This window comes from Pezoporus wallicus, unplaced genomic scaffold (assembly GCF_028554395.1).
Source record: "Pezoporus wallicus isolate ANWC-B61680 ecotype Strahan unplaced genomic scaffold, APGP_CSIRO_Pwel_v1 scaffold_2584, whole genome shotgun sequence".
In the NCBI taxonomy this organism is placed as follows: Eukaryota; Metazoa; Chordata; class Aves; order Psittaciformes; family Psittacidae; genus Pezoporus; species Pezoporus wallicus.
In genome coordinates this window covers 3,681,334-3,699,918 of record NW_026642851.1, presented here as the reverse complement: position 1 = coordinate 3,699,918, position 18,585 = coordinate 3,681,334, and the positions used below count along the sequence as shown (strand labels likewise).

The 18,585-nt window shown below is 43.7% G+C and overlaps 1 protein-coding gene across 5 annotated transcripts in view; it reads left to right on the top strand.

Annotated features, from left to right (window-relative positions):
* CDK14 (cyclin dependent kinase 14) overlaps positions 1-3,834 on the top strand; it is a 318,587-nt gene extending 314,753 nt beyond the window's left edge. For all 5 annotated transcript variants that reach the window (XM_057432447.1, XM_057432444.1, XM_057432448.1 and 2 more), the window contains one exon: positions 2,113-3,834. The gene's annotated coding sequence lies outside the window, so the exon portion shown is untranslated. The remainder of the gene's footprint in view (positions 1-2,112) is intronic.
* Positions 3,835-18,585: the final 14,751 nt, after the last annotated feature.

The window sequence follows — 18,585 nt, the reverse complement described above, 5'->3', positions numbered from 1 at the left end:
CAACAGTATTTCACCACTGAGCAGTTGTGAATCTCTGTGTGTTCAAAACATTGCTTTTCTTTTTAAGCTCTTGAAGGGTAAACTAATTGGACCTACTCTAATGTATTCATGGTTTGGGTTGGAAGAGACCTTAAAAGATCATATGGTTCCAACCCCCTGCCTTGGGCAGGAACACCTTCTACTTCACCAGGTTGCTCAAAGACCCCTCCAGCCTGGCCTTGAACACTTCAGGGATGGGGCATCCACAGCTTCTCTGAGCAACTTGTTCCAGTGTCTCATCACTAGGGTGGTGAGGCACTGGAATGGGTTGCCCAGGGAGGCTGTGAATGCTCCATCCCTGGTAGTGTTCAAGGCCAGGTTGGACGAAGCCTTGGGTGAGATGATTTAGTGTGAGGTGTCCCTGCCCATGGCAGGGGGGTTGGAACTAGGTGATCTTAACGGTCCTTTCCAACCCTAACTATGCTATGATTCTATGATTCTATCACCCTCATAGTGAAGAACTTCTTCCTAATACACCTTGAAACAAGGTTTACTGGCACTTCAGCCAGTCTCCCAGACCCTGAGGAAAGTGGGACTTTCATGTGGAATAGACAGTCAACACAAACTCCAGAGCAGTTTAGGAAACAACCCAAGCAGGACTCAGTACATGGTAGACCAAGCTCCAGGAGGCCTCAAGATACTGACATGCGTTGTTAAGAACAGGCTTTTATCTGTTTCAGGTATTCTAGTGCTTAAAGCGCAGAAGAAGAGCTCTCAAGAATCATGACAGGAACCCTGAAAATTATGAAAGTTAGATTTTGTGTTGAGATTAGGCTATTTTGATGAAAGCCACAATTAAAATGTTACACTTGAAACTGCAGTTCAAAACTCATGCCTTGTTTTTCTCCTGCTTTTGAAATGAGGGCTAGACTAGATTCACCGGCACCTGCATCCCAGTTGATTTAAATGGTTTTAGGACATGCTAATACAAACCAGTTCCATGCTCAATGAATATTTCAGCATTCTTAAGTGCTAAAATTCCTCCATATTTGACTGTTTCCCTGCAACTACATTTAAAAAATGTAGCAGGTCTGTAGTTACAATCCTTGGTCTTGAAAAACTTTGTAAAACAAATAGATTTTGAACTTCAGAAAAGTACAGAATTCTCAGCAAGTCTCACTTTATTACTTGGCATAGAATCCTACTTGGTATTAAGAGTTACATATGTTAATTGTAAAATCCTTCCAATGGCTCCAGTCCATCTAGCCTTCATTTAGCCTTCACCTGGCTCTTCTGGCAGTTGTTGAATGCTTTGTTTTAAAACAACACTTCCCACACTCTCAGCCTGCCTTCTGTTTTGTGTAAATCTCGTCACAGTACCTCCTTGCAAGTCCAGTTGCTGCTTTGAGCCTATACATACAGGAATCAGCAGTAAAGTGAAAGTGTAAGGGAAGCTATTGATATAGTGGTTATTTTTAGTATATTGAAAGGAGAGGCTTTAGTTATCTGCCTATTAATAGAAGAACACCAAAATAAAGGTGGATATGTTTAAACTCAGCACACCAAGGAGCCCCATAACCTGGCTGTGTCTGCGGTAATGTTTGCCATGTACCCCAGGGTACCTCAAATAACTCTTGGGAAGCAAACCTGAGGAAACCATGAGGAAACATGAACTAGTTGCAAGCACTGCTGTGAAGGTGATCATGAGGGACTCTATGACAAGGGGGACAAAAAAGACTTACAAATTCCTGAAGCTGCGCCAACATGTACTAACCTTCCTTTGCATTCATGTGGTGTTACCACCTTGAGAAGAGCCAGTTGTCTATTTATGACTGCCTATAATTTCCATGGAGAATGTGAGTGCTGATGGCACCTCCGAAGATTAGCACTTGGAGCAGAAATACATGAATATGGATTAATATATCATTTAACTTAGGCAATCACCCTGAAAACACTGGTGGTTTAAGTTAATTTTCTTGAGGTACCAGCTTTAAAGTACTCCAGAAGTCTGTCATTTGCTGTGAGTTAGTGTCTTCACAACCAGGTTTGGACTAACTTATGTTTTACCAAGTAAAAAATCATTAAGGAATGCAATTTGTGAGGCTTATTATAATTTATATTGTTTCTTTACAGGATTAAATTTACCAGTTTGGAGGAGGGAAACAAAAACCTAATGAGGAGGCCGGCACCAGGAAGGAACCACGGCCTGTTTCCTTTCTTTCTCTATGGTGGATTTCATTCAAAAGAAAATTGAAGCTGGCAAGACCCTGTTTTTTTCCCTGCAGTTTATTTAAAACCTTGCACGCATTTGGATACCTTGTGATTTCAAAGAACTATGTGAAGATTAAGCTTTTGCTTACTGATACATGGCATGTACTCTTTCAGTCTTTTGTGTTTGATTTTGTTTGATTTTCCACTGCAGCTCTGCATCTTTGTAAGGATTTTTATGCTTTCACCAGCAATGTCTTAAATACATTAAGACAACACATTTGGTGTTCACACTTCCTCAGTAATGACTGTACAAGAAAAGCCAGTGGTGGCATAAAGGACTGTGTGTTTTCTTTGGGAGTTGTGCATATTTTGCAACCAATGGGAAGACTATTTCTGCCAGAGCAAGCCCAACTTGTCTGATCAGCTGACAATTACAGCACTTTGCGACTGTTCCTGAAGTGTTGTTGGGTTATTTCTTTTTTCATTATCTCCTCAGACCATTCATATCCATTTTAAAAACATGGCAATAATTGCATGTTTTCTGCAGTACTCTGAATTTGGTTACTCTGCTTAGGCTATGTAGCATGCCAGTTTTCAAAATAGGCCTGTGAGAAGGACAAAGCAAAAATGATGACATGCACGCAGCTGACAGATATACAATGAACTCTTGATGGTTTTATTCCCTTCAAGAATATTTCTTTCTTTTATGGGTCTTGGCTAACATCTCTGTGTTTTTCCTCACACTGTTTACCTTTTGGAATGTTTTCTTGAAAGCGGAGATGATGAAACTGTTCTGTTTAATTCAAGGCAGATACTAAGGTACAGAAAAACTTTTGTTGAATGAGCCATTAAATCTAGCTGTTACTTTGCCACATGCAAAGCAAAATGGAGGATTTTCCTTTCCCAAACTGTTTGCTGTTCCACACCAAAGTACTGTTCAAGTTATTTTCCATAGGTATTCTGAGCTGATTGGAAGGCAGTACCAGCTACTGTTGTTAGATAGCTTTTCTGAATGAATCATTCAAATGCAAACTTTGCAAGAAATGTAAGTTGTGTGATTTTAGAAAAGGAAGCCCCTGCTACTATTTGGCTGGGGAGAACATTGTGTTCAGGGGTGTGATAAAATTGCCCTGACCATGTACAATGCTTTGCATTCAGAGAGGGCAGGGTATGGTGCAAAACCCACTGTTGAATTATAGTCCTGCTTGGACAGAAACGCTTGCTAGGCAATATTATTCTACACATAAATTTAACATCCTTTGCTTGCTGGATGCATTGAATTACATTTTTAAGAAGTGTGGTAACACGTTGGTTAGCTTTCAGTGTTTAAAAGGAGGGGGAAGGGATCTGTGCTACTGCCATCTTATTAAACTCCAGCAGTATTTCATAAGAAAAAAACACCCAATAAGGCAAATCCTTGAATGCACAAGTAGCTTCTAAAGGCCTCTTAATGAACTAGGATACAAGGCTACACTTTCAAAGAGCTGAACCATGGAAATATGCTCAATACTTGCACAGCCATTGAAAGACAGTTTTCCCCAATGACATCTCTGTTTCAGGATCTGGTAAAAGCCATCTGAAAGCGACTTTCAGTCATAATCCTGTTTAGAACTTACTACAGTTCTTCCCCTGTGTTTATGAGGGGGGAAAAGTGACCACTGAACTCTTGAATTTATCACACACTGAAACTGCCTTAGACGTGGTTTGTTTGGGTTTCATGTTTCTTTTTTTTGTAAGAGAAAAGTCTTTTATACATTATCTTTGCTACTTAAATCGTGTGCAGTTTGATGATTAAAATTAGCTATTTTTAGAAAAAAAAAAACTTGCAAAAACCTGAAGAATTTTTGAAAATGTAACAAAGATTACAATTAAGAATATAAGGGTAGTTTCATAGATGCTTCTACTTTGCAGCTTAAATTGTGAGGCAAAGAACTGCGCTGCTCAACTAAACATCTGAAGGTTTAATATAGAGAGTAATTCCCCAACTGCTCCCATGAGACTTAGCACATTACTATCCATCATGACTCATGTACAGTGTTTACTTAAGGTATGTATGTGTGTGTGTATGTGTGTGTACACACATATGCACATGAGATTATCTTCTCTGCCCCATTCCCACTTCTAAGCAACCACAGAAATAGTTGGTCCAAAAACTCTTCAAACTCAGTTGCTTAGAAAATGTGCATAAATATGTACGTTCCTAAATAGTAACTTGATTTTCAGCAGTAGTGAGGTTATCTCAGCTATCATTCAGTTAAGGAGTGACCAGGATCTCTTTCTTATGCACCTTGTTCACAGGCGTCCTGACTGCCTGCGGTGTGCTTGTGGGTTTGCTGCTCTCCCATGGAGGCTCTGGGCCATGGGGATGTTCTCCCGGCTCCAAGGGGACCCAGGTTCAGCAAGCTGGTGCCATTCACATGAGCACTGCTTCATGTGAACACTGCAAATTGTTCTGGAACATCAACTCTGCTGGGAAATGTCAAGGTTTTTTGAGAAAGTAGAAGGCCCTTTGTCCAGGGAACTGATAGTACAGCCTCATTTCCCTCTTCCTCCTGTCAGCAGAGCCCTTACCTGCATGGTTAACCTGATTGACACCCATCAGTTAGGACCCCCTGACAGGTAGCCCACCATCTCCAGCTCTTGCACAAGTGGGGTTTTCACCATAGCTCTTCTCAGTGTTGCAGAATGGACTGTTTAAACCCCATCAATGCTCTTAAGACATCTTAAGCAAATATCAATAGTGTTACCCTCTTTTTCTCTCATCCTTCCAAAATCAGGGGAGAGCAGCCACAGGGCCGCAGGTGTAGTAAGAGATGAAGTGGGAAGGCATGTTCAAACACTGCATAAACCCTAATACTAAGTGAATGGGGAAGGGAAGATGATGATAGAGATGATCTGCATGACACCATGATTCCTTGCAAGTTCATATTCACAGAACCTGACTTGACAAGTTAACCAGCTGGAGATGGCTTAGTCCCCTATCCTGCTGGGTTCAGACCAGCTTTAATCCACACCCAGCAGGCACCACACCAGTCAGGGCACTCCAATAATGCCGACATGTTACTGTATGATATTCTGGATAGGTTGGGTCCTTCTCACTACTGTTTTCAATCAGAACCATTGTTTAGGGTAAGTCGTCAGTACATGCAACACTGAAGATTCAATCTACAGCAGACAGAGGCACAGGGGAGTTCGCTTTCTCTTTGGTGCACAGGGGTTCTGCACTTCAGACTGCTGATTACAGAAGGTAGGACGAAAATTCCCTGTGGGCCAGTTAAGTGATTATGGGCCTTGCGTGCTCTGGGTCAGTGCACGCAACCGAATGTGTAGTCAATGCTCTGATATGCTCATATACAAAATATTCATATGTGAATATTACTGGGTTTGTAATCTTTGTTATATAAAACATTTAGGCTGTACAGACTGGGGAGCAAAATGCAGACACCCCATATAAACAGTTACGTTGCATTACTGAGCATAACATTACTCTCCCCTACCAGCATTTAGGTGGAGTGACTGTATGCTACTGCCTTGCATTTTTTCACATAAGCAAAAAATCTAAAAGGATGCACTAATAATTCCCATCCCCCAAAATGCATTTCAATGGTGCTGCATACAAAATCCCTGCTTGCCAGCTTCCACATGGATTTTTGTATGGTGCACTAAGAGGTATTCTTTTTTAACAAATAAAAAGGGGAGAGCTGGTACGTGAAAACAATGTTAATGTAATTAAACACACACATATATATATATATACTTCAGAAGAACAGCATAGTAAGCAGTACAGTAAAATAAGTGTCGCATTATTTGTTACACCTTGTAATTTGTCTGTATTATGAAAGATGTAATGGTTTGTCAGCTGTAACTGTTGTTTTCTTGTAACATCATATTGAATAAAGTGTAGCAGAATCTCTTTTCTCCTTCATATATGTGATCTACACCTAACCCAGGGAATAAAGCCTTTCTGTTACTTTTTGTTCTCCAAAAAATGAACATGGAAAGGGTTGTAAATAACAGACTTTTAAGGAATGAAAAGTACTTAGAAGCAGGCAGGCACTAGACAGTAACGAGTTGAAAAGATTAGGCACTGATTTAGTCAAACACATGAGCTTAATCAGAACTACAAGGCAGTGCTGACTACATAGGGCAAGCTTCTTCGCGTTTCTGTCTGTAATAGTTAGAAAGTTAATTATTTGGTGTCTCTTTCCATTTAGTTATGTGTGGCAAGGGACCTATTTACACTACACTGGGATTTAACTGAAGTAGCAGAAGGGCCAGTTTTCTGGCGAAATAAAAGATCTGATTTGAATCTGTCATAATGTGGAGAATAAACTCAGGCTTATTGCAACTTCTCTTGAATTAAAAACCTGATAACTCTGCTAGAAAATCAGGCAAAACATATGATAGGCATTTTTCACAACTTTGATATGGGAGTGCGATTTACATCTGTCCATACTAGGCTATTTATCTCAATCTGTGAGTATGTGGTGCTATTCTTCACCTGCTCATTTCTTTGCACCTTACAGCATTAGACACACAGATGCTCACTCACACTGAATATAATCAATATGTGCCTTCAGTATTTTCTCCTCCTTTCCATTGCTTCTAGCTTTTTTGGTACTGATATCTTGCTAGAACCTATTTTTAGACAATGAAAGTTAAATCAATTGCACAATTGCACAGGCTTAGTTCAAATATTTGGCTGAAATATCAGAATATGCTGTTTCAGCAAATGCAGGAGTTTATAGGGGTCTGATAGTTTTGACGTCATTTTGGTCTGTGATGGGATGGCTGTACAGCAAGTGCTTGTACTCTCTAGCCAGATGGGGAAGCCACTGTCCTAGAACATGAATAATGGAGGACTGAAATTCTAGTCTTGGCTCCAGCTGATCAGGAGTAAATGAATATAAAATAGTCTTCCTTTTACCTACCACAATATAGGCTTGATTGTGGGTCTTCAGTGTCACAGGTTTTATCTCGTAGAATAATGTTCCTGCCCAGTTCTGATGGCAAATCTCTTCAGGAGAAGAATCTCTACTTTTTACCTGGAAGGTTGCCACAAAATGACGTCAGCTGTACCCAGAGGACACTGCACAAAAACAAACCAAGAAAACACATGCCTGTTCATCTGTTTCTATTTTAGCTGAGGTTCTCACTGGCTAGGCCAAATTTATGAAGGTGTTGTCTTTTCATAGTCTAGATGAATAATTTGCGCTTTCAGCTAAGTATCTGATTTGTTCAGTATTCCTGACTCACTACCTGTGTGGCAACTTTAACCTACAGATCTCTCAGATACAAATGAGAACCAAGAATTATTACCTAAAAAGGTTTGTATGCTTGAGCACTGGGTACCAGGAAGAACATTCAGAGTGAGCTTTTAATTATGTAGTATAATCCTTAAAGCCGTCTCCTGACCCCCTTGGCTGCACTCCTAGCCTGTTTAGCCCCAAGGTTTTCTTCCTAAACCAGCCTGGCTGCTACAGCAAAGCAAGAGATGCACATAAGTAGAATAGCAGCCACCCCTCCCCCGAGAAAAAGAAAATTCGGAGGGAAAGTGTTGGAGCAAACTCGTGCCACTAGGTTAACACATACAGTTTCTCAATAATGTCTCTCCTTGTAAACCTCTGCAAAGTAAACCCTACAGCAGCAGAAGGGCTTGCTGCTACCAGTGGGGGGTGGTGTTATGGACATTAGATTTGGAAAGCTTATATAGCACATGGGTGAGGATAAAGGGATACAAATCAGAGAAAAAAACCCTGAAGAGATTAAAAAAAAAAAAAAAATATCCAGGGCCAAGTATTTACTGTTCATTCCCCTTGCGAGTGGTGTTCTATATTGTCTGCAGTGAGTCATGCTGAGAGCGAGCCAGGCACAATAATAGCTGAGAGCAGTCCTGCAGCCCCTTCGTTATTGCCTGTGCTGGCTGATACTGAGTTGAGTTGGGTAAAATACAGTGATTCCAAAAATATTCTTGGTTCTCTTTTTTTCTCTTTTATCCTGTTTCCCAAAGGGCCCAGTAGTGATTGCTGGGGCTGTACTACCTAAACTAAAATCAAACATGTTTTGAAAATAATTTTCCAAGGACCGATACGGCAATTCACAGAAAAGGCGTACAGCTTTAAGTGCTATACAGCAAGATACTGCAGTGCTACATACCCTAGTAAAGGCTCAAAGCCTAAGGAGATTTATGGTATCATAGGAACATGTCAACCTCACCTTTCAATAGGAATTAGGACTACGCCATAGGTTTCAAAAGGGGAGGCGTTCATCTGACAATACAGTTCATTACAATAGTTTGCCCCCAGCTTCCACCTGAGGAGCTCAGAGATATTCCTGCGTTAATGAAATGAGCTGTACACACAGCCCTGGGATACACTGAATAGATGCAAAGATCCATATTTTGTAGAACAAAAAAAGAAACCCCAACACACCCCAAAAACCAAGGCACAGAGTCAGTTCTCTATTTGCAAAGCTTTGCTATGAGCACAAGCACCCAGACGAGTATTGGTGTTTGGTAAAGACTGAGCATTCAAGGTACTTTTTTAGAGCAGTTTATCACAACAACAACAAAGTGTAATTTCTGTGTTGAAAACAAGTCACATTTCACTGTATAGATAGATGGAAAGATATCAATGTATTACATGACAAAGTGCTGTGGTCTAGTAGGACTGCAAAGAGTTGTTCATTGACCAGATGCCCAGCATTATGTCAGCATGCAACAGGAAGAATTGCACGTACACCATGTTGGCTTTGCTGGGAAATACTGTAAACATGAACTGCCACTTGGCTGCATCAAGAGACACAGATATAACCATCAAACTCTTCAGAGACCATCTCAAATGTTCTATAATCCCCCCTTATTTTTTTTCCTCACAACACACAATACAGACAGCAAAGCAGAAGTGATTTCCTGCTTGGGAGGTAGTGCCCTAAAGAAATAGTCCTTTTCATATAGATGGTTAACATTTTATAGATACTTCTCTCCCAGCATGCTGTTCTGGCCCATTACATGTAATAAATGCAAACCACTACAGCCCTAACATGCCCTTTTCACATATATTGCTGGCTGCTACAAGTGATCATCTATCTGCTGAGCACTCAGAAAGCAGCCCAGCACAGGGTATTTTGGAACACAACTACTTCTTTGGTGGGGACGTGAACCACAGAAGAGCTGCACTTCCGGTCTCCCACACCCACTAGGTGCTCTTCAGAAACGCCTGTTTACATCTGGGCAGTGTCTGTGTTTTCACTGCCGGCTGTTTAGCTTGTGCTCATGCATGTTGAGTGACTAACCTGGAATAGCAGGAACCTGTAATTCTGGGAGCCGCTCCATTAGTGGTCAGAGGTACCCTGCTCTTCTGCCAGTCCAGAGACAGCAGCAAGTGAGCTCTGTTTGGACAAGTGGGGTTTAGCTGCTCTGTAGCTCCAGCTGCTGTTGTAGTATCAGGACTGAAGACGGAGGAAGCAGGAGAGAGGCACAAGACAGAGATATGTGTGCAGTCTGAGGGCAAGGCCATGAACCTGACAGTGGCTAGGAAATGGTCATGGGCAAGTTCCCTTGTTTTAGAAATCTCCCCTACATTCACCCTAGTGCTAGCTGGACCTTTCGTTTATAACCCCACGCAATCAGAAAGGGACTGTTAAATATCCTCCCATAGCTGGGCCTTTCATTTATAACCCCAAGCAATCAGAAAGGGACAGTTAGATATCCTCCCAAACCCTTTCCCCAAGCAATCGTAATTTAGATTTAGAACTGATTGATCAAAGGAAAGAGGAGAGTCTCAGATGGTTTTGGATGAGCCCTTGCAAGTCCCTAAATATGAGGAAGTGCTATGCATTCACCACCTGTAAAAACATGGAGCTTTGAACACGCAGTGTGTTTCCGCAGCATTGGCCAGCAGGGTTTCCTATGCAAGGGCTGCCAAAGTAAACAATACCCAGTTTTTGGGAGAGGAGGCTTGTGACAAACCCTTGTTTGGCAGCAGTGCCAGGTAGGATGGAGAAGACGCCACCTTAACCAGGGAAATAAGGGAACCAGGGCCTGGAAGTTACATGGGCTCTTACTGATGACAAACTGGAGCTGAAGCAGTTTCGCCCGCTGCCATCAGGACTTGGTTGCTCCTTATCCTTGCTGTGTCAGTCACTGTCCATAACTCGAAACATCAGTGGCTCACACTGTGCTCTCCCATTGTCTGACAGGACTGTGCCAGGTACACAGTAACTTTATGGCAAGAAACCCACAGTGCCCTTCAGAATACTGAGCCCGATGAGTTCCCACAGCTGTAACTTGGGCTTGCTGAGCTGCTTTGCACCAAAGTATTTTGACTGCAGGAATCTGTCTGGCAGGAGAACATGCCAGGAACGAACAAGGAGCACATTTACCTTCACTGGCCTTGCTGAATGCCACTTCAGATGCCCCATTTTGCGCAAACACGTGTTTTGCAGCAGCTCTGCTGGCGCAGGCCCAGAGGTGCGGCCACGGGCACCGTGCTTCTTGCCGCATGCAAAGGAGGGCCGAGGGGAAAGAAGGGACCTTAACCTGAAGCACCATTCACGGAAAGCCTGAGGTGCCCGAGGACAGCGTTACCGCCGACACCGAGGCCCTGACAGAGCCCCGCCGGCTGCCCGGTCCCTGAGGTGAGCGGCGGGGCGGCACCGCCGCTGTTCGCCAGGGGGCGCCATGGGCCGGGGCGGCCCGCGCAGGGCTCGGGAGCCGCGGCCGCCGGGGCCGGGGAGGGGGGAACTTGGCGCCAACGTGAGGGAAAAATAACACCCGAGTATCTGGGCTTTAAATCCAGAGAGAGGCAGGGTGTGGCTTGCCGCTGGGTTTGGCACGGTGGAGCAGCGCTGTTGCTGTGAAACCAGGCGGGTTTGGGAGGTTTGAGCCTTGCGCTGAATGCTTTCGAGCGACTTGAGAAATAGCACGGTGAATAGAGGTTGACGTTCGTTTTAGCCGTGGCTCCGGACTGGCATGGGACGGCACAGCACTGCCGGTCAGAGGGGTGCTGGGTGGCATTCGCTGAGAGGAGCTAGGCCGTTTGCTCCACTCGGGAGGTCCTCTTCCCCAGAGCTCATCCTTGTGGCATCTCGACCGGGAGCACAGCCTGGCTGCCAACACCCGCCGCTGCGAGCTGCATCCCACCACTCCTGAGGGCCACGGGGCACCCTAACCCAGCCTGGCCTCTACATCCATGCAGACACTATCACCTGCCAGTGACAACTCAATACCCTTTGAGGGCGCATTGCTATGACCCATCTGTTCACGTGCAACACGTTGAGACCTGTTTATTGCCTTAGATACCTCATCTGCCCACAGATGAATCCATGCAGCAGCCAGTGCAGTAACAGGGGCTGGCGCGTGAATACGTGAAGCTGAAACTGAACTTCATGCCATCTGTAAAACACAGTATCAAACTCACACTTGCCCCAGACACTAATCTTTTATTAATTTCTTCCATACACAGAAGAAGAAAATGCATCCAAGTTCTTTTAAAGATATCTCTGGAGCCTGAGCTGGAAAAATGGCCTTAGTGCATTGTTTTCTTTTTTAATTTTTTTTTTTTAACTTGGACATTTACTGCAAAGAGAGGAAAGGTGCTGTTTAATCCCTCTTCTCATGTGATCCTCAGTTTCTACCAGGTTTGTTTTCCCCACGTAGGATCTCCTTTGTTCTCTAGTAGTAGTCACTTAAGTGATTAGCAGATGAAGGATCAGCCTTGCAACGCTCATAGCTGCAAGATGTGATGGGGGGGGGGGGGGGGGGGGTAATGAAGCAATCCACACTGGGTAAAATAACATGGCTCCCAGCACTACATTGTCCCAACAGAGAAATTGGTGTTGTAGCAGCCCACACACTTTTTCCTTTTGAGGTGTCCCTCAGCACTTCCCCAAATCATCCAGACCTCCCAACACCTTTGTTCAATTAAATTGCTTTTCTTAACTTGATTTGGGACTGTTTAATTAGAGCTGGTTGGAAGTTTTCCCCAACAAATCAAGGTTATTCAGGAGCTTGGAAATCACTGATTTATCAGGAGAGAAAGACTTATCTTCCAATTAACTTCCTTCACCTGTGGGTTGTCAGAGCTCTGGTTTCTCAGCTCAGTGATGGGTTTCCATCTGAATGACTGTGGGGATGGAGACCTCAGGGATTCTTTGTTTCTTCTCCATAGAGCTGAAAGTCAGTGAGTCTTCCAGTGTGTGCAGCTACAGGGCAGTGCAGATGCCAAAATGACTATTTTGACTTCATATATTTATGTCATGAAACTGTCCAAACAGCTATCCCCAGATATTTCAGTATTTTACAGTTTCAACACAGTATCTCCATGAACACATTCATAGTTTTGCTTTTAGTTCTGAATTAAGGGTTTCTAGAAAACGTTTCCTTATCAAACAATGAATTACTGATCATCATTAGCAATGAAACCTACCAAAAGGAAATAACAAGCTTCACTGATTGGAGGTCGAAGGAGGTGATCCTGCCCCTCTACTCTGCTCTTGTGAGACCTCACTTGGAGTATTGTGTGCACTTCTGGTGTCCTCAACATAAAAAGGACATGGAACTGTTGGAACAAGTCCAGAGGAGGGCCATGAGGATGATCAGGGGACTGGAGCACCTCCTGTATGAAGACAGGCTGAGAAAGTTGGGGCTGTTCAGCCTGGGGAAGAGAAGGCTGTGTGGAGACCTCATAGCAGCCTTCCAGTATCTGAAGGGGGCCTATAGGGATGCTGGGGAGGGACTCTTCATTAGGGACTGTAGTGACAGGACAAGGGGTAATGGCTTAAAACTTAAACAGGGGAAGTTTAGATTGGATATAAGGAGGAAATTCTTTACTGTGAGGGTGGTGACGCATTGGAATGGGTTGGCCAGGGAGGTTGTGAATGCTCCATCCCTGGCAGTGTTCAAGACCAGGTTGGACGAGGCCTTGGGTGATATGGTTTAGTGTGAGGTGTCCCTGCCCATGGCAGGGGGTTTGGAACTAGATGATCTTAAGGTCCTTTCCAACCCTAACTATTCTATGATTCTATGACACTGGCTAAATTCAGACTACAACTAAGATGTAGTCTTTCTAAAGATAATAATGACTTCATAGACCATCTTGCCACTTATGTAGGAGGGGTCTGGTTTTAATCCAGTTTGAAATCAGTTGGAATTCTGGCAATCCTGAAGTAAATGAATATTTTTATTAGCTTTAATTCCAGTAGCATTAGAACTTTCTCTGGGATGGCTTTCTGAGATAGACACTGCAGTTTAAACACAAAATGGAGTTGAGGCTAGATTCCACTTTGTGCATGTGGATGGTTTATGCAAGCAAGAAGTCAGCCTTGATAACCTTATAATTTGTAAATTATATAAGAGGTTGCAAGGGCTACGTGGTTCATCGGTGGAGAAGTTTACATTTTTGCCCTGTTTTAACACATTTCCAGATGTTACTGGTACCATTGCTTCACAGTCCTCTTTTTACGTGATGACAGGTTTGTTTGGGTTCGGGTTTCTGTCTGCTGTGAATACAGATATATCTGTTTCTGGGAAAAAGGAATGTGATTGTCTAAGCAATGCAGTTCAGGAAAAGGAAGCCAAGATCTTCCCTATGCCCAGTATTACGTCATTTGAAACAGCACACTATCTCAAGATCTTCTGAGGACAGAAACTGCATCATAGTGGAAAGACTGAAATCTTAATTTCCAATAGCAAAATGGTCCCATTTGCAGTCTTGGAAAAAATCAACAGTTATTAGGCTTAAAATCTATTCTCCTTACAGCAGTAAATGCTATCTATCTATTGTAACTTCAGTACACAAGGAAAGCTTGTGTTTCTGCCAGATGCAGAAGGACATTATTTAATAAAAACATTTCTCCATTATGTTAATTTTTCCTCCAAGAAACCTTTAACTGAAAAGACATTGAAGTAGAATGGAGAGGTTAAAGTGAGGTAATTCGCATTTTACTTTGTACTCAAAATTGGTTGCAACCTTTGCTTTCTGCTATGATTTGTCTCTAATCAGTGTTCCCACTGTTCTGAAAAATTGATTTGATTTCTAAGTTGGTACAGAAGATGCATATAAACAGATCTCACCTCCCCCACTCTGAGGGCAATTCATGCAAAATAAGTTTAGGGGCTCTGGGACATAAAGTTTACTGACTTTTGTTTGTGGGAACTGGAGCACCACTTTGCACATCCTGAACATTGTGAATTACCTGCCTTAAGGGGAATTGTTAGCACATGAATCAAAAATGGCTGACTAATGTAGAACATCTCAAACAAAAGGACTAGACAATGGCTCACATGCACCAAGGCATTTTGAGTCAACTGAAGTTAAATTAGGTGCTTTTTAGTCTAATACCTCTCTTAAGTATAACATTGAACAATGACTGAAAATAGGAAGATGTGGGTACCCTCATTTTGCTACAGAGAAGATGCCGCCATTTTATTTTCTCTTTAAAAGCAGACTACTTTCTTTACCCATGGTAATGGTACTTACTCAGTCATATGTGCTTCATTCATAAAGGAATAGCACTGTATTCCTTCATGCCACAAAGTCCATAGTGATTCTCCTTTGATTATGTGCACAACACTCTGGGGAATGAGATGATTATGCACACATTTTTTTATACATATATTGAAAAAGAAGTTTTTTTCAGGTACTACAGAGTTACTTTCTGCTCCTACTAAAAAGCCTTTGCAGCAGCAGCCTCAGTGTGATGTTGTCCTTGAGAATCCTGCTAGAAAGACATGATGCCTGAGCTCAACTCCCGTTGCCAGGGATGTGGGATCTTGCAAATGTATCTCATCACTTACAGACTTTCAGGGAAGGTTTAAAGCATCAGTGGGCTAAACTATATTCCATTTGGTGACAAATGGAGAAGACTGATTCCATCTGGTGTAAGAAATTAAAAACAGGCAGGTCTACAGGGTGCCTCCTGCTGTGGCCTCACCTGCTCCACTGATCTGCTCGGTTTGCTGAATTCTCCCTTTGGGCGTAAAGGCAATGGGTGGCCTAACATATTGTCTCCCTCCCTCTCCAAACCACGAGATGGAGGAGACCAAGAGAGGCAGATGAAGTCAATTGTTTTGGGCCAATTGTGGTCCTGCTGAAATGGGAGCTTAATTCAGCGGGATCAGAATTTGGCCATTAGACCAATATTCACAAAACTGAGGGGAGATCCCATTTCAGCCCCGATGGTGCAAACTTTCCTTCTTCTGGTGGGAGACTCCAACTGCTCAGTAATCCCCATGTTTTCCTCTCAGAAAAATGTCCCAGATTCCAGGCTGCAGGGCTGGCTGCCCAAGTCAATGAAACTCCTGTGGTGGACATTGCCTGAGAAAATAGCTCTGCTGGATTCAGGGCTGCTGGGCAGTTCATATGCCATGGGGTGGGACAGGTGAAACAGCAGAAGCTGTGGTTGTGAGCACTGCCTCTTGTCCCTGCTCTGCCACCAGCCCAACTCTGCTCCCCATTTTCTCAGAGATGTGGAGCTCCTGACCACTTGAAGGCGCTGGTACTTGGAGTGACAAAAATTCACTGTGGCAGCTGTAGAGGATACAGAGGAGCCTCTCTCTTGAATGCTGATGTGTCCAAACTCACATTGCTCATGAACATTCACTAGGTAAGAAAAAAGGTGAGGATTATGGTAATGGGCTGATGCCTAGGACACTCATCTGAATTTTCCAGCCTCTGCTTCCAAGCATCTTCAAAGGGAAAAAATTGAAGTTGTCCAACCCAGAATCAATATCACTGTGAAAGATGTAGGAGGCCCAAGATTTTAAGACCTAGCTTTAAATCATACGGGAAAAGGAGTGGATATTTGCCTCCAGACTCACAAAACTTAGTTGGTATGGCATAAGGATGCTGTTTTCCCATTTTCTGTTATTTCAGATTTGCTTTCAAGCCAGCTTGTAAGTCTTACCTAAAAAGTCAAAGCAAGAAACTATTGCAAACACACCAAAATAATCCCCTCCACATTTTATTTTAGGTGAAACTGTTGACTAAATTTGACTTGACATTACAGGTGTTTGCATTTTTCTGTGACTAAGTGCTTCCTTACCCACACTCTGTGCTCACCTCTAGCTTAAGCTCTGCTGTTAGTTCACCTTCCTTGTATTCTGCTTTGTGGGCATCTAAGATATCTGCTTGGTCACTGAGCTGCAGCCTCCACCGTACGGACAGGAGGATGTGCTTGCTTTGTGGTTGCACAGACTTTTCCAGAAAACTAGTTTCCATGATAAACACCTGAGGCGCTAAAGAAATATGGCTTCAGTCATCCCCTTCCAAAATCATCATCAAACAACTGTTGCCTATATATATACTACCCTGGCAGACCTTTCATTCGCTCTGTAATCTGTGGAAAATGTACAAATTGATCCCCCAGCTGTGTTGCTAAATGCCACAGCCACTTTGCTTTGTTTTCACTGGGAGAGTGTAAATGTCTTTTTGGCAGATTTGATTTCTGGGCAGCTCCTGGCTGGAATTGATTTCCCTCATGGCCTGTCACAGGCAAGCCATTCTGTGATCGAATGGCAGCCTGCAACTATCAATATCTATTACTGGGCTTCTTAGCTACTGTGCACTGCTCTTCATCGCACTGAAAGTAGGGATGGTGCAGAGGCAGATCTTCATCTTCAAACTGTAGGGCTTGTGGGTGCAGAACCTGGGCCCAATTTTGAGCCATGAAGCAGTGAAATCATAATGTTCACTTGTACCCTGGCACTCCCCACCCCTACTGAGATCTCATGTTTTGCTGGAAGATTTTTTTGTGTAAACCTGGGATGTCCTGTGGCTCCCCTTCCTCTTCTCTCCTGCCAGCTTGGCTTCTTATTAAATCTCCTGCTGAAAGTGTGAATTTAGCTGGAGGAGGGTCCGTCTCCTTTTTTAAATTGCTATAGGCTGTACATCTCAAAGCACAAGAGGGGTGGGTGATTTGGTCCCTGCACTCTTCTAACAGCTACAGGGAACCACAGGAGGTGTTTCCAGCTCTGCTGACTGCACTCTTCATCTGACAAATGAGCAGGTTTTCTGCCTCACTCCTGATGCTATTTCTTTGTCCAAACCACCACATGTGGACTCTCCTTTTGTCATCATCTGTTGTTAGCTCTTTGACTGTAGGTTGCCCTGAAAGTGAAGTGGCAGCTTCTGTGTGTGTGGTCACTTTGCCACACCCGACCCACAGCAGGGCAGCTCTGTTCCCATGAATGCTCCCTGAAATTCAGCTGTTACTGCATGGGTCTCTTGGGAGACTTACTCCATGTCTGTGCTGTGGGGCTTGGGAACACTCAATACCTTCCAGGGCTTAGTCTGGCCACAGCTGAATTCTGCCTTATCGAAATGGCCTTAAGTTTCAGCAAAAAAGCCCTCCAGCCCAGTACCAAGTCCTCCAGTCCTTCAATCCCATACCCAGTACCCAATGCCTGAGGAAAGGTATGTGAATGAAGAAAACCCACAGCAGTATCTCCTTTAATTAGCCTAGTAGTTCTCATTAGCGTCCAGCTAAAGTACTTCCTGAGCTGGAGGTGGGGGCGTGTCAGGGGATGGTGAATGCTATTTTACTGCCCCATGAGATAGCAGTCTGCACAAAATGGCCAGAAGAAGCCATAGCAAACCAACTAGAGCATGCCTATCCCTCAGTGCCAAAGCCATGCCTAGCCCTGCTGAAAGCACTTGAACACTATAGAATCATAGAATCATAGAGTAGTTTGGGTTGGAAAGGACCTTAAGATCTTCTAGTTCCAAGCCCCCTGCCATGGGCAGGGACACCTCACACTAAACCATCTCACCCAAGGCTTTGTCCAGCCTGGCCTTGAACACTGCCAGGGATGGAGCATTCACAACTTCCTTGGGCAATCCATTCCAGTGCCTCACCACCCTCACAGTAAAGAATTTCCTCCTTATATCCAATCTAAACTTCCCCTGTTTAAGTTTTAAGCCATTACCCCTTGTCCTGTCACTACAGTCCCTAATGAAGAGTCCCTCCCCAGCATCCCTATAGGCCCCCTTCAGATACTGGAAGGCTGCTATGAGGTCTCCACACAGCCTTCTCTTCCCCAGGCTGAACAGCCCCAACTTTCTCAGCCTGTCTTCATACAGGAGGTGCTCCAGTCCCCTGATCATCCTCATGGCCCTCCTCTGGACTTGTTCCAACAGTTCCATGTCCTTTTTATGTTGAGGACACCAGAAGTGCACACAATACTCCAAGTGAGGTCTCACAAGAGCAGAGTAGAGGGGCAGGATCACCTCCCTCGACCTGCTGGTCACTCTCCTTTTGATGCAGCCCAGGATACGGTTGGCTTTCTGGGCTGTGAGCGCACACTGAAGCCGGCTCATGTTCATTTTCTCATTGACCAACACCCCCAAGTCCTTCTCCACAGGGCTGCTCTGAATCTCTTCTCTGCCCATCCTGTAG